At 34.7% G+C, this 17,339-nt stretch overlaps 1 long non-coding RNA gene across 1 annotated transcript in view; it reads left to right on the top strand.

Moving 5' to 3' along the window:
• LOC309664998 overlaps nt 1-16,857 on the top strand; it is a 475,535-nt gene extending 458,678 nt beyond the window's left edge. The window contains exon 5 of the long non-coding RNA XR_014266138.1: nt 14,758-16,857. This is a non-coding gene — a long non-coding RNA (uncharacterized lncRNA). The remainder of the gene's footprint in view (nt 1-14,757) is intronic.
• The last annotated feature ends 482 nt before the right edge of the window (nt 16,858-17,339 follow it).

Here is a 17,339-nt window from a genome sequence, read left to right as displayed (position 1 = left end):
ATTTCAACTGCATTGTTATGAAATTTTTTTCAATAACATGGTCATTATTTTTGACACTTTCGGGCTTCAGCTAAATGAATTTGTTTGTATTCTAAAGATTCTGCCTTTTGGTAGAGATGATTCATTAATAATAGTGAAATACACAATATATATTACATGGAAAAATCAAACCACTTACAAATTATTTAAAACAGACAAAGTTTCCCTTTGTTTTTGAATGCGATATGGTTTACCACTTTTTCTTTCTTTGCATGGTGCTGAACTGTATTTTTTGTTTTTTTCACATCTTAAAAAAGGATTAGTTAATACATAATACATAACAAAGTACTCTCATAATGGCATTAGACACCAACTGAGTATTATTACAAATAAATGATAAATTTGTAGGATAGTACCTTATACAGCACATCAATTAGTATGTGAAACTGTGTTCTAATTCAATCAACAGAACACAGACCGCACTTAACTTTTTTATAGTCTATCTTTACTTTTAAGCATAAATAAAACATATTACCTTTCAAATTGTTGAAGTAATGTAAATCACCTTAAAACATGCCATAAACATTACTGTGGGACAGTCAGTCTCTAAATTGTTTTCCAACAGTGTAGAAGTTTTTGTTTATTTTGCAATGTGAATGTATATCTTGATATTGATCTTGAATCTACTTTTAGGAGTACACCAAGGCTCTAATTTTCTTAAGTATCATGAGTGTATTACTCCTATCCATGAGGTCTGTGATTTTTATTTATTGCAATGTGCATTCTTTCCACTAGCCATGGAGAATAAATCATTACACTGCTTGCATTTAAATTCTAAGTAATCCATTTGTTCACTCTATTCAACTTTAATATGCTTTACGGAACACTTATGAGTTTTGATTTTGCAAACAACAAAATGCAATAAAGAAAATTTGACTGGAATGTATCCCTTTTTAAAACAATGCGTAGATTTCTCTCCATTTTCAAAAGAAAATTTGATTACGCTTTTATTTAACTTCATCACATGCATGTTGAGAGCCGCTCTTTCACTACACACATTCTAACAGGTTATTTGGTGAAAGTTTGTTTAATTGAAGTTAACATAATTATATCAAAGCTTCTTTCTGTCTACTTTGTTTCCTCCTTTTCTGAAGCCCAAAGGTCAGAATGATTTTAATTAATTTGCAATCATTGTCATCAGCTAAGAGCTATACAGTAAGAGATAAGAATACCTAAGGGCCATTGACTGATGAAATTGTGACTAAAATTCATTTTCCAAAGAGGTCAAAATACTTCAAAATCTGGTCTAGCTGAGGCTGTCTCTTATTTTCTTTCAGAAAATAAGTAAAATCTGTGCATTCTTTTTTCATTCTTGTTATTCCTAAATTCTCTTGCAAATGTCCATCTTTGTTTTCATATTTAAGGTCTCTTTTCTAATTTTGTGACATCCTTCTACAATACAACACAAAGCTTATCCATAATATATTTTTTCAGCAACCAAGAATTCATTTACTTCCACCACTGGTTTTTAAGTCTTATTATATACATGGAAGTAGAAAACATCCTGAATGTAATAATGTACTTTGAAGATCATAAGAAAAGACTGTGATGAATACCTTTGGTTTTGACTGGTTACAACTACTTAAATTCCATCCCAAGAAATTCACTGTCTAGGTTAACGTGTGTTTTCTTACAAACTGCAAATATTTTGTGATTGGCAATATTTTGATTAGTCAACCTGCTAACGTTAATGTAAAAGTTTTTAAAGAGTTTTAAACACAAAGCTGAGGTTACCATTTTTAACACAGCACTGAAATTATCAAAATTAGAGAAATAAATTATACTATAAATAGAAAGTCCATGGAAAACTCAGAACTGAGTAACAAAGAGTTAACATGTCATAAGGCTTTCTTATGTTTTTAAACACTGATAATTCCATTCCAAACATATTGCTTAGTTTTTATTCACTGATTTGTTAAACAGGCTTTAATGAATTCTTACACAAGTAAACCAGGCCCAGCACCCTGTTTGAAACTTCAGAGACAAAGGTAATAAAGTTATGCTACCATATCATTGTACCCTCATTTAATCCTCACAAAAATCCTGTTAGTCGTGTGTGCATTATTATGTATTAGTATGCTATGACTGCTGTAACAAACTACCACAACCTGGGTGTTTAAACAACAGACATTTTTTTTTTTGCCTCACAATTCTAGAGGCTAGAAATCTGACATCAAGGGGTCAGCAGGGTGGGTTATTTCTGAGGGCTGTAAGGAAGACTTGGTTCTGTGTCTCTCCTGTAGCTTCTGCTAGTTTTCTGGGATAATGAGGAGTTCTTAGGTCATCTGTGTTTGCTAATTGCCTTTACACAAAGGAAAAGTGAACATTCTAGTATCTTCATGACAGAACATAGGTTGACAACTTGGACAAGAGGTGGCCAAAGAAGTTAGGCTCCTACCCTCTCAGAGACTAGGAGATAGGGGGTGCTAATTTCCTTGATTACATTTCAAAGGGGTGGTTCCCAGGTCCTTGAGAAAGACAGTTCTGGGTTATAAAACTAGCAGGAGACTCCTTTAAAGATTTTACATCTCAAAAGGTCAGGCGAAGGATTTACAGTTGTATGTTTTCTAAAGTAAATGGTCTAAAGAAAGGGATCTGGGCCTTAAGGCAGGAAGAAGGCTGCCCAAAGTTTGACCAAGCTCAGAGGCTGTCTCGGTCACTTGTTTGGTATCATTAGTAGTGTAACCTCCAAGATAAAAAAAGTAAGTTCCTTGAAGGAAAGAATTTATCTGTCCTGTACAAGATTTCATCCAGAAGATATAGCACAGTATCTGGCTCAAAAAAAAAACACTGTTGGTGGGATGAATGGAATGTATTTAATAATGCTTTCCTGGAATAAGCTTTCAGTTCATGTTTACAAAGGAGTCAATGAAATTGTCTAGAGTAAGAGAGCAGTCATGACTGTTGTTTTTTGGATTTCTCTGATTTCAGTACTATTGAGGTTCTACTATACCTCCATTAAGTCTTTTCTGCAATGATGTTTACTTACCACAAAAGACTTAAACTCTATATTTAAATAGAGGGATTTTAAGTGCTCTTTGAAAATTGGTCCTCTTTTTTATGTGTTGCAGAGTATCTTACACTAAATAGTTGCCTGAGGACGTTCGCTTGTTTGTTTCATTTATTCTCTGTTTGCTGAATACCACAACTAATGTCTATAAATTAAGCATTTTGTGCCCTTTATGGTCATTGTTTTGCTCACTTTGCATTCTTCTTGATATGTAGTGAAAAAGGGAGTTTTTTCCTATTTCTTTGAAGTCTAAGCAGAAAATGGATTTTTCCCGCTTGGAAGAAAATACACAATCAAACCTTGCTATTTTGGCATCAGCATATGCTCCCAGTAGTGTTGTCTCTATGGTCACTTTGTATTCATGTCACATCCTTGCAAATTATATAATTTGTCCAAATTGGGATCTCTTCAGATGTGTAGCACGTAAGAGAAGTTAGGATTTTTCCTCCTATGAAGTGACTGTGATACTATATGCATTATTTATAAAATACCATGTTCTTTAAAAAGAAATCTTCCAAATAAATTAAATCAGTTGTTTTCAGTCACTTTTTTCCCTTCAGTAATTGTGCCATGTTATGCAACCTGACTTCTTTCACCCATCACATTCCCCACCCAGGGACAGACAATGCCCAAGTAATAAGTGCCAGCTATGTGTCTAGAAACTGAATTTGCAAGACAGGAAATAAGAATTTAATTTTCCTGATTGACAAGAGTGTTTGTTGGCTTCTTTTTTTAAAATTTGTGTTTTGCATCCTTTTGATCTCAATATTTGGTTAACATTTGAAACTAAGTCTTAGTATTACTCTCTTTGCTATGCTGTCAGACATATGGTTGTAGTGTCTAAAATCAGGGGAGATGAGTGTGAGGACAGGGAAAGCAATGATTCCATTTTGGTAAAACAGCAGTTATGGGCAAACTACAAAAAGGGAAAAAGAAGATAGCTGCTTGCAATTCCAATCTCTGCTGCTCAACCAAGCAGACTGAAGGTATCTGCTGGCTGTGAAAGCAACCACTAGCTATATCACGTTGAGCCACCAAGAGGGAATCATCCTTTTGAAAAAAATAGGAAATAAGAAAAATTGCTTTGAGGGCTTGGAAAAGAGAAATAACACAAGTATCAGTTGCTATGTAAAAAAAGAATTGTTGTACAATAAAAGTTACTTTTAAAGAGACTATGGTGGGTCATAATGCTTTTTGAAATTCACTTTGTTTCTGTTAAATGAAAATACAGTACTAAAATAATATAAGTCAAATATTTAAAAAATATCAAATACCATTTCTACATAATTATACAGGACTTAAATGAGAGAGCATATAAAATAATAAAAGCTCTAATAAATACAACTATTTCTCTTTTTCTGCCTCTCTGCATGAGTTCTAGCAAATCCTTTGCTATGCATTTTTCATTTCTAATATTATTCATTACCTTTTCTATGTTGGCTTTTCTAACCCTAAAAGGCAAATTTCCAATAGACCTTGATATATTTTTACTTTCATTTAAGAGGGATAAATGTTCCAGCATGCATAAATGATGGAAATTAATTTCATCTAAATGCTCTTTGGCTAGCTATCTGGAAATGTAAATATTCCTACTGTAAATTTTGTTGTCAAAGGTTTTTCATTACTAGCAGGAGCTCTGACCAGATTGTAAGAAAGCAACAAAGTCCTACTGAAAAAAAAGCAATCTGCTTTCTTTACCTAATCATCCATGAATATCAGATGCATCACTGCATTAACGGGGAAATCTATCCACCTTCCACAAAGGTTTCCTTTGTAGCTTCGCACTAATGTCAAGTGATGGAAAGATGATCACATTTGACGAGTAAGATTAAGCCCTAGAATGAGGTCTATGAATGATGATGAGTATTGTGCATCCAGCAGGGAATTTACTACTGCAAAGTTAAACTTGAGGCACCCTTTTGGTCCCACAGACAAAACAAAAGCTACAGATTTTTTAATAGGTGAACTTTCATTACTGATTCCATATGACTTACATATTTTGATTTCTAGTCTATTTCATGATATATAACACTGATCTTTTTCTTTTCCTATTTATTTTATTGATACATAAGTTATATAAAACAAAGTACACTTTTCCCTCTGCATTTCGATGAGTCTGGGCAAGTATCAACACTCACATAGACACCCCCTCAATCTCTTTATACAAGATGTCCATAAACCCCAAAAGTTTCACTGTGCCACTGATACCGAGTAGGGCCCTGTGGGCTCCTGGGCACAATGCCTTTCTGTGTCCCCCATTTCTTTGATTACAGGAAATAGCCTTCATTCAGCTTCTATGACTTTACCTGAGTTCCAACGGGCAGATTCAAGCAGTTGTTAATTACAGAAGGGAGGGGATAAGAGACAAGGGAGAAACAAAGTTGGGAGAAAAAATAGTTCAGACTTGGGACAAGATCCTGGTTCCCCATCAATGAACACACACAACAATATCTTTGAGTTGTTTTGCAGATACTGAAACCCACTCCAGCTAGGAAAAGTTAACGATTAATGATGGTATGCTGCCCATAAGCACGTAGACCCCAGACCAGTTGAAACAAGAACGTTGATGCTGACTCCCACTTACCTCACCACCAACCAATCAGAAAAATGTCCACGAGCTGATCATGCATTCTTTGAACCATTACTGTAAAAACTTCTCACTACTCTCTCCAAGGGAGACACAGTTTTTAGAGGTGCTAGACTGCTGTGTTCCCTCTTTTCCTGGCAAAGAAATAAAGCTACTCTTTCTCTTTCCTCCTAAATTCTGTCTCTGTATTTCTATTCGGCACCAGCGTATAGAAACCGAGATTTGGTAACACCACAATGCAGTCAATTCCACCCCCACCACACCAACGCTAATCTGTGTTCTACCATTATTGATTTGTTTTCCCTTTTTTAGCGTTTTATATAAAGAGAAGCATATTATAAAAGCTCTTGGGGCTTCCCTGGTGGCGCAGTGGTTAAGAACCCGCCTGCCAATGCAGGGGACACGTGTTCGAGCCCTGGTCCGGGAAGATCCCACATGCCGCGGAGCAACTAAGCCTGGGCACCACAACTACTGAGGCTGCGGTCTAGAGCCTGTGAGCCACAACTACTGAGCCTGCATGGCACACCTACCGAAGCCCGTGCGCCTAGAGCCCGTGCTCCTCAATGAGAAGCCACCACAATGAGAAGCCCGAGCACTGCAATGAAGAGTAGCCCCTGCTCGCCACAACTAGAGAAAGCCCGCGCGCAGCAACGAAGACACAACGAAGCCAAAGATAAATAAAATAAATAAATTAATTAAAAAAAAAAAAAGCTCTTTCATTCCTGGATTCTTATATGCAGCACAGTATTTTGGAGATTCATCAAAAATAATTCTGCAAAATGAATAACGTACTTCTTTTTATTACTAACTCATATTTCATCATATTAATACACCAAGATGTGTTTATTTACTCACCTGACATGAACATTTGTACTCTTTTCAATTTGGGTTAATATGGATAAAGCTGTTATGAACATTTGTGTATGAGTTCTAGAGTGAATGTAAGTTTTCATTATCCTTGGGTAAATACTTAAGAATAAAATCATTGGGTCAGATAGCAAATGTAAGTTAAACTTTATAGGACACTGTACAATTATTTTCCAAAGTGGAAACCAGCAGTGCATGAGAGTAACAGTTGCTTCACACCCACCTGAATATCTAGAATTGTCAAACATTTAAGAAATGTTAGCCATTAGTGGGTGTAGACATTGTCTAGTGGTAGTTCCTTGATGACTAATGGTACTGAGCACCTTTTCATGTGGTTATTTGGTTTTTAAATACTTTTATTGTGAAGTGTCTGCTACAATCTTTTTGAAGTTTTTAAAACTGGATTGTTTGTCACCTTATTTTGGATTTGTAATACTTCTTTAGGTATTCTTAATATAAATCCTCTCACAGATAAATATAATTTCATAGTCTGTGGCTTGCCTTTTGATTACATTTTTGAAAGGTAATAAATAAATTTTAATTGTTTAAGCAGTCTCAAATGTACAGCAAAATTGCAAGTAGAATTATAAACACTTTCTTTTCCAGAATCAATTTAGTGCAATTTGCTGACCTGATGCACCACCATCCCTGAACATGTTAGTGTGTATTTCATAAAAACAAGAACATACTCCTAAATAACCAAAATAGGACCATCAAAATAAGGATATGAATACTCATATATTACTAATATATATATAATCCTATGACCCCATTCAAGTTTCTTCAATTATCCCCAAAAGATCTTTATAGCAAAATAATCCAGAAAAGAACCATCACTGCATTCAGTTGTCTTTTATCCTTAATCTACTTCCATTTGGACATGTTCCTCAGTCTTGACTTGACTTTTATGACCTTGATATTTTTTGAAGATTATATGCTGGTGATTTATAGAATGTCACTTTTTAAATGTTTCTTCATGATTAGATTCAGGTTATTTATGAATTTTTGAATGAGGTTTCAGAGAAGTAATACCGTGTTCTCATTGCATCCTATCAGATGGAGCATGATTTCAATTTGTCCTAATACAGGTGGCATTCACTCTGATCATTTAAGTTAGTGTCTGCCAGGATCTCCATTGCAAAGCTACTCTTTTACTTTCTGTAAATAATATGTATTTTGGGAAAGAGGTATTTGAAAAATATGTGTATATTCCATGCCTCATCAAACTTTCAATTTACTTATTGGTTGAGTTATATAAGTATGGACTAATTATTTCCTATTTTATTCACTGGGTAATAATACAATACCAACAGTATTTCTTATGATGCTGAAATTGTCCTAGATTTGTCCTGTAGGGGCCTCGTTTTGAAGATGGCGTCTGTGTGATTTTGACATGCTCCAATCATCTTTTAAATACATCCCTTTTCCGGACACAACAATATATTATGAGTTCATCTTGTATTTCCTCATGCCAACCCTTGAATCAGCCAGTTGTGCAAGGAACCCTTGTTCCTTATAGCATATAATGGTATTTAGAAACCAAACAAACCGTCCACCAAGATGCCTTGGGGAAGAGACACTCTAATAGCAGTAGGCAACTGTGTTAGTCTTCTCTTTCTAGGCAACATATTACCCAGAAAAATGTGTGCCCTAAACTCACACAAATTTATTATCTCATGGTTTCCATAGGTCATATGTCTGAGTGTGGGTTAGCTGGGTCCTCTGCTCAGGGGCTCATCAGGCTGAATTCAAGATGTCAGCTGGGGCTCTGATTCTCAGCTGAGGTCAGGGACCTCTTCCAAGCTCACCAATTGTTAGCTAGAATTCATTTCCTCGTAGCTATATGATGAGTCTCTAGATTCAGGCTAGCTTTCAGCCACAGATTACTCTTAGCTCCAGAAGCTGTCTGCAGTGGCCCCATAGGCAGTTCACAATATGGCATTTTGCTTTCTTTCAGGCCAGCAGGAGATTTTTTTCTCTCTAACTCTTCACCTTCTTTTAAGGCTTTGCTGATTAGTCCAGGTCCACTCAAGATAATCTCCCTTTTGATTAACTCAAACTCAACCAGTTAGTAACCTAATATCAACAGTGATGTCCCATTATACCTATCGTTCCCACCACAATCAAGGGGAGGATATTGTACATGGTGTGTGTATTAGGGGCCAGGAATCTTGGGGGCCACCTTAGAACTCTGCCTGTCACTGAACCTAATGCCCAGATCTTAGGTATTTTTACTTTCATTTTTGTCTCCTTATTACATTCATATTTTCTTTCTTTTTTTTTTTTTAATTATAGGGACAGGAGATGGATCAGCAGGGGTGAGAGGAGGGTGTTTAAATTTATTTATTTATTTATTTATTTTTGGCTGTGTTGGGTCTTCATTTCTGTGCGAGGGCTTTCTCTAGTTGCGGCAAGCCGGGGCCACTCTTCATCGCAGTGCGCGGGCCTCTCACTATCGCGGCCTCTCTTGTTGCAGAGCACAGGCTCCAGACGCTCAGGCTCAGTATTTGTGGCTCACGGGCCCAGTTGCTCTGCGGCATGTGGGATCTTCCCAGACCAGGGCTCGAACCCGTGTCCCCTGCATTGGCAGGCGGATTCTCAACCACTGCACCACCAGGGAAGCCCTATATTTTCTTTTAATCCTCGTGCATACTCATCATATCTGTTATTTCAACTTTTTATTATGAAAAGTTTCAAATATAGAGCACAGTTGAAAGAATTGTACCATAAATATCCTTATATCTACCATTTACTATTAACATTTTTACTATTCTTGATATATAACATATATCTCTATCTTACTATCTACTTATTCATCCAAAAATTCATCTTAATTTTTGATGCATCTCAATGGAATTTTCAGATTTCAGTATACTCCAGTCTAAAACCATTAGTAGGCACAGCACTAACTAGAGCTCAATATTTATTTGCAATTATTACTTTTGATATAAAATCACTATATAATTCTATTCATGAGTCCTAAGTATGAACTCACTGAGTTCTGACAAATGCAAACACCTGTGTAACCCAAAAGGACAGTCTAGGTGTATGGGATCGCAGTAATTATTATTTCTGGAGCACCTTTCTGTATAAACAAATTGAATCACCTTAAATTACTATGTCACAAACATTCCAACTGCCCAATATTGTACAATTCTATTAAAGAACTATCTCTCTGCCTAGGCCAGTACAATAATTCACTCATCATGTTACTGGTCCACAGGGCCTCAAGACAACCACATTATACAAGTTTAGGAGATCCTTGGGTTATCTATTCAATCTCATACATAGGTAAAAGGTTGTAAAGCACCCCCGTCCCCCAAAAAATAAAAAAAGAAATAGGGATCAGGGTCCACACAGATGTAGATTGGGGTTTGAGTCACCTTACCCAGATGGTTGTGCTGCACCCATGGGACTTAGATCCCAGACTTTATCTAGAAAAATTTTAAAAAGGCATTCCCAAGTGTGGGTCTACTGAGGCATAGAGTCTGAGGCAGGGCCCTACTTGCTCAGTATAAAGACAGTACTGACAACCCTAATCCCTATAAAAATATGAAACTTTATTGCCCCTAAGAAATTTCCTTTCAGCCCTTCTCAATGGTTGCCCACTCCACCCCAGAGAAGCAATTGCTATTCTGATTTTTTTTTGACCAGGATTTAATTTTGTCTGTTCCCTACTTAATATAAATGGAATCATATGTTATCTATTTTTTTGTATAAGTCTTCTTACATACAGCATAATATTTTACAAATTAATTCAAGTTGTTACTTGCATGAACATATGAATATATCACATTTTTAATACATTCTTTTAATGGGCACCTGGAATGTTTACAGTTTCTTGAAATTATAAATAAAGCTGCTCTGAGCATTCTTGTACAAGCTTTTTGTAACTGTTTTTATTTTTCTTGAGTAAATGCTGAGTAGAATTACTGGGTAACAGGGTACTATATGCTTGGTATTTAAAAAAATGGCCTAAACTCTCTCCAAAGTTCTTGAACAAGTTTATCGTCTCACCAAGAGTGTATCACTATTCTAGTTGTTCCACATTCTCCCCAACGTTTGGTAATGTCATTCCTTTGAATTTTAGCCACCCTGAAACTTCTTGGGAAGTTGCATTTGGTTCTTGTTTACAGGGTTTTGCCGTTGTTCCTTTCAATGTTATTTCATAGGCTTTATTTCTCTTTTCATTATGTCTATTCTTTCTTTAAATTCTTGAACATATTGTTAATAGCTCTTTTGAATTCTTACGTACAATGTTATTATTTCTGCCATTTCTGTCTGTTTCTGTTGACTAATTTTTCTCCTGGTTATGAGACATAACTAGTATTTACATATCTAGTAATATTTGACTGGATGATGATCATTAGACAGTGTATATTTTTAGTATCTGGATTTTGTTACTTTCCTTTAAAGAGTCATGGCATTTTCTTCAGCAGGCAGTTAAATTACTTGCAGATCATCTTGATTTATCCAAGACTTGTTTTATATGCTTTGTTAAGGCAGGGCTAGAGTAACCTTTACCCAAGTACTAATACTAAGATATGACTCTTCTGTCATCCCCACTGAATGTCTGAGATGTTCAATAAGGTCTCTCAACTTTGGCTGGTTGGAAATTGAACTCTCTTGGTTCACTGTAAGCATTGAGAATAATATGGTTTATTCTCAGCCATTGTTCCTTGCCAGACTCATGAAATTTTTCACAAAGTGTGTACACCTTGATATTGAGCAAAAGACTCAAGGTAACATATACAGACTTCAGGAGGTATTTTCCTGTGCAGCTTCCTCTGTTCTCCTACTCTGCCCTGTGAATTTCAGATGCCTCAACTTCCTTTAACTTCTATTTTCATTTCTCTAACTCAGGAAGATCCATCTTCTCTGCTTGGGTTAACCTCTCAGCATCATAATCCGGAAAGTATCTCCAGAGAGAAAATCAAGGCAATCATAGAACTCACCCAGTTCTCCCAGGGATCGAAGTTCTTTGCTGTCTGTTGTTCATAGTCTAAAACCCATTGTTTCATACATTTTCATCAGTTTTCTAGTTTTTAACAGCAGGAGGGCAATTCCAGTGACAGAAGCTCTGTCATGGCTAGAAGTGAAAAAGAACAGTATTTTTCTTAAGTAAGAAAGTTCTAAATAATTCGTTTTATTAAATAATTGTGTACAAATGATGAATGAAATATGCAGCCCTGATTTGATTCAGCTCTTTATTTGTATAATATAACATTTTGTCCTTATTTATATCACTGTTGAATTTCATTTGTCAGTTTGATTCCAATTATAATTTTGATGACAAAATTTTATAATTATTTATTTATCTAGTATGTGAAGTGACATTGTTAGTTCGAACTCTTTTTGTTACCAGTAGCAGATACCAAGTTTTCCAGCTTAAAACTAGAGAGACTCTTTATTATAAATATAAATGTCTCACAGAACAGCACAGCAATTTTTCTGTCAGATCTCAGGTACGAGCTGAATATAGTCCCAGAAGTTGCTTCTCTCATTTTCAGCTTGGTTTTATTTTTCTCATACTGGCTTTCTATGTATTCTTAGTTCATATAGCATAATGTGTCCAGAGGTGATCAATTTCAGATTTCTGGGGAATTATCCATGATTGGCCCTTCTCAAGGTTGGAGGCGTCTACTAAATCAAAATCCTCAGGCCAGATATATATTTTTTTATATCTTTATTGGGTATAATTGCTTTACAATGTTATGTTAGTTCCTGCTTTACAACAAAGTGCATCAGCTGTATGTATACATATATCCCCATATCCCCTCCCTCTTGAGCCTCCCTCACACCCTCCCTATCCCACCCCTCTAGGTCGTCAAAAAGCACCGAGCTGATCTCCCTGTGCTATGCAGCTGCTTTCCACTAGCTATCTATTTTACATTTGGTAGTATATATATGTCAATGCCACTCTCTCACTACGTCCCCACCTCCCCTTCTCTGCATGTCCTCAAGTCCATTCTCTACATCTGTGTCTTTATTCCTGCCCTGCCACTAGGTTCATCAGTACCATTTTTTTAGATTCCATATATTTGTGTTAGCATATGGTATTTGTTTTTCTCTTTCTGACTTACTTCACACTGTATGACAGACTCTAGGTCCATCCACCTCATTACAAATAACTCAATTTCGTTCCCTTTTATGGCTGAGTAATATCCCATTGTATATATGTGCCTCAACTTCTTTACGCATTCATCTGTCAATGACATTTAAGTTGCTTCCGTGTCCTGGCTATTGTAAATAGTGCTGCAGTGAACATTGGGGTGCATGTATCTTTTTGAATTATGGTTTTCTCAGGGTATATGCCCAGGAGTGGGATTGTTGGGTCATATGGTAGTTCTATTTTTAGTTTTTTAAGGAGCCTCCATACTGTTCTCCATAATGGCTGTGTCAATTTACATTCCCACCAACAGTGCAGGAGGGTTCCCTTTTCTCCCTTTCCACATTTTCTCCCTTTCCACACCCTTTCCAGCATTTATTGTTTGTAGATATTTTGATGATTGCCATTCTGACCAGTGTGAGGTGATACCTCATTGTGGTTTTGATTTGCATTTCTCTAATGATTAGTGATGTTGAGCATCTTTTCATGTGTTTGTTGGCAATCTGTATGTCTTCTTTAGAGAAATGTCTATTTAGTTCTTCTGCCCATTTTTGGATTGGGTTGTTTGTTTCTTTGATATTGAGCTGCATGAGCTGCTTGTATATTCTGGATATTAATCCTTTGTCAGTTCCTTCATTGGCAAATATTTTCTCCCATTCTGAGGGTTGTCTTTTCATCTTATTTATGGTTTCCTTTGCTGGGAAAAAGCTTTTAAGTTTCATTAGGTCCCATTTGTTTTTTCTTTGTTTTTATTTCCATTACTCTAGGAGGTGGGTCAAGAAGGATCTTACTGTGATTTATGTCATAGAGTATTCTGCCTATGTTCTCCTCTAAGAGTTTTATAGTGTCCAGTCTTACATTTAGGTCTTTAATCCATTTTGAGTTTATTTTTGTGTATGGTATTAGAAAGTGTTCTAATTTCATTCTTTTACATGGAGCTGTGCAGTTTTCCCAGCACCACTTATTGAAGAGACTGTCTTTTCTCCATTGTATACCCTTGCCTTCTTTGTCCTAGATTAGTTGAATAAGGCCACTTATGTTGGGTAACATTTGTAAGTCTGGCTGCTTCCATTATAATCACATGTATATTTGGAGTGTTTGTATGAGAGAGTGTTCTGGAAAACTGTAGAACAAAACAATAGGCATCAAATTTATAGGATGAACTGGAGTGCTATAAAAGTGTTATAACAATTGTAAAATTTGTTACCTGTCACATGTTCTGGTTTTGATTGTGCATTTTTAGTATTTTTCTTTTAAAAATTTTAACTAGTAAATTCAAATGTTTAGAGAATGATGATGTTAGGCTAATGCAATAGGGAATCCCCGAAGAGACCACTTAGCATTAGTTTGTTCTTTGGAAATACTGGAGAATAGTATCTGAAAGTCATCACATGCATGCATGCTCTGAGATCCCAGGGACACATGAATATAGATGATAGAGCTAAATTCATTGCCTTTGCTAGGAAAAAAAAAAAAAGTCAACAACTTTGAGTGATTTTTGTCATGATGGTAGATGAAGAAAGTCACCTCTCTATATTAAGGACTTCCATAATACATATCCTATTTTTATATCTTCTTAAATAAAAATATTGACTGAACCTGGGTTTCTGCTCTTAAAAATACAATCTTCCTACAACCTGCTGTTACTTCTGCCATTCAACTAAGACATGCAGTTTTTAAAGATCATATTGTCTACTAGAAGTTTTTCTTCATGCTTCTATTTTAATAGTTTCTATAATTGAGCAGCTTATGGAATGTTAAACTAGAGGTTAATTTTAAAAGTTTAAAAATCCTGCTCATGTTAAACATTATTAATATTTAGAATTCGGAACCATTAGGAATTGTAAAATGGTATCAAATGTTACAATCATCATATTCCAAACTAAGCTATTTGTTTATTTATTTTCATGTTAGAAACTTGAGGCATATAAAATAAAAGCATTTTTGAGCAAAGAACTGGGGTAGATTTTCAATGCTTGCATGTGCCCTGATGTTTACATGAAATAAAGGATGCATCCACTTTCTTATCAAGTTGCAGGTGAGAGGAATGCCTTCAAGTACCACAGTACATTTTTTTTGCATTAGCTCTCAAGATGTAAATGAGAAACTCATTTTCCCAAACCTCCTTCTATTTTAAATATGCAGGATTATCTGATTCTCTGAATCTCTGAGCAAGAAAGTAGAAAACGACCAATGAAAATAACTGATCGGCATAAGATGAACCAAGGACACAGATTTTAATCCTAGAGAGGAAAGTTATGGTATAACTGAAAGACTCTCCTCACTACAAAGCCTAATAAAGTAAACAAGTATTTGATTTTCAGCTTAGTAAATAGCATCTGCTGGCTCCTCAATTGTTAAATGTGGTGTTATCTAACTTATAATGTTGGGACCATCTGAGAAATATTCCCAAATTTTATATTTCATGTTGAGTTCTACAATGTAACATTTTATATATATAATAAAATTATATATATAACCTTATGTAACTTACATTTTATATATATTTATGTGTATTATATACAGCCATATATGTGTATGTGTGTGTGTGTATGTGTATGTATGTATGTGTATGTATGTATATATATATATATATATATATATATATATATATATATATATATTTCTCCCCCCCTGAGTGTCCCAAACAACATATACTGATTGTTATTCTGTTTATATAATGGACCCAAATTACAAGTTTTCTTTTTTAAGAAAAACACAAATAAACAATTTGAAATGTAGCTCAGCCTTCTGGGTTTCCATTCACTGTTGAAGTATAGTTTTTGCTTCAGGGAGATTGTTTAATGTATTTTGGAAAATAATAAGTTTTTCAATGTATTTCTGTCCTAACACGCACTAAGTCTCTGTGCTACTTCTATTTCAAGTTGAAATAAATTTAAATATTACATTATCATTCTAGTCCAAAGCCACATAGTACTTTACCTAGAAAATATTGAGCATTAAATAAATATTTACTGATTTGATATTTACAGCCCTTGGATTGCATGGATTATTTATTTTAGCATTCTATATCTTTCACATTTTACTTCTTGACATGTTAATACCATCTTTAGGAGGAAACAACCACTCCCCTCCCCCCCGCACCATACCACACAGTCATTTGATGACTGTTATAACAAAAGAATGTAGTCCATTCTAATTCATTTTTTTATTATATAAATTTCTCAGAAAAACAAACTTTTGCAAAAGTTTGTAGGTAGAGTTCATTGACATATTGATATTTAAATTTTAAAGTAAAAAATTAATCTGACTCTATTAACTGTTTGCTATTTTAGCTAATTTGGAAAAAATGTATTTTGTTTCTTTAATATATTTCTCCAGATTCATACTGCAACATACAGAGATCCTCAGGATATTTACTTTTCAAATATGTTTGCTTCCTCAAACTATGAAGTAATTGCTCTGAAAGAGTGTACATTGTAGCCATATTTACTGCATTAAAATTTAGTATGAGATGAAATTATTCTTCTTTAGGCCTGGGGAGGTCTAATTTTATGAAACAATAACATCAGCACTGTTTACAGTGCATTATGTAATAGAACAAAATGTGGAAATGGCATTTAAAATCTTTAGGATATGCCACATAGGAAATTGCTTGCCTATGTGATCTGTTTCTAAATAAGGAAGTTCATGTTTAAAATACAAGTAGTGTGATTTTTCTACCTCTGTATGGTTCTTTTGAAACATGGAGCCAGTTTAGTTTTTTGTTTTATTTTGTTTTGTGTGTGTGTGCCCGTGTGTGTGTGTGTTTAACACGTAAGGTTGACAATATATTTATGATATAATATTTTTCAGGTTTTGGCAAGATTATGGCTCAATCCAAAAGTAGTTTGACTAAGGGATATATACTTTATTATTTTATTGAGGGAAATAAATTTTATTCTGCTGGATTTTCCAATGTAAATTTTACAGAAAATAGGTATGTTTATAAATATTTGCAAAATATGCATCTTTTAAGATTGTGAAAATCAGATGTAATCTTTAAGTACAAGAACTGGTAATGTAAAAAATTTACACCTTACTCTACCAGAGAAGAAATTATAGGTCCTTTAGAAGGTTATCACCAAAAGGATTATAACTACCTTATCACAAAGGAGGTAACAAAATTTTACAAATTTCAATTAGATAAATATCACTTACTTACCAATTATTCTTTAAGAGAAAATCATCCTAACTCTGAAATTTGTTCATCTTCTTTTTTAGTCTTAGTTAGATTTATTCAACTACCTAGAAAGTAATATCTAGGTATTAGGTATGCTCATTGCTACTGGAGTGCTTGCTTCTACTCCTAGATGACAGAGCAAGAAAATACACATAGGTATGCTAAACTGTATATATACATGTATCTATGAATATTTATATATGCAATCATCAGTACCTATATTAGTCTAAACTTCATTACCACATGGGTCATTCTGGTCTCCTCCCCATGTTTATCTATAATCTCCTACTCCAACAGTGAGAAACCTACCTCCTAAAATTAAACATCCATTTACTTAACTGTTTAATTTCAGTATATGTATATAGTAGTTTAAGAATTGTTAACTTATATACACTTGGGAAACAACTTTATCAACTAGAGTATTCTGCTTATGAACAGTTATTTTTACCTGTAATCTTATAGACTCTACTAATTTCTGAAATTATTTAGAACTGCACATTTTCTGCCCACTTCATTAAAGTTGTTTCATACATTTGTAATACAG

The sequence above is a fragment of the Balaenoptera physalus genome (assembly GCF_965194825.1).
Source record: "Balaenoptera physalus genome assembly, chromosome: 7".
Taxonomy (NCBI): Eukaryota; Metazoa; Chordata; class Mammalia; order Artiodactyla; family Balaenopteridae; genus Balaenoptera; species Balaenoptera physalus.
Note: the sequence above shows the minus strand (reverse complement) of the source record. Positions and strands in the feature narration are given on the sequence as shown.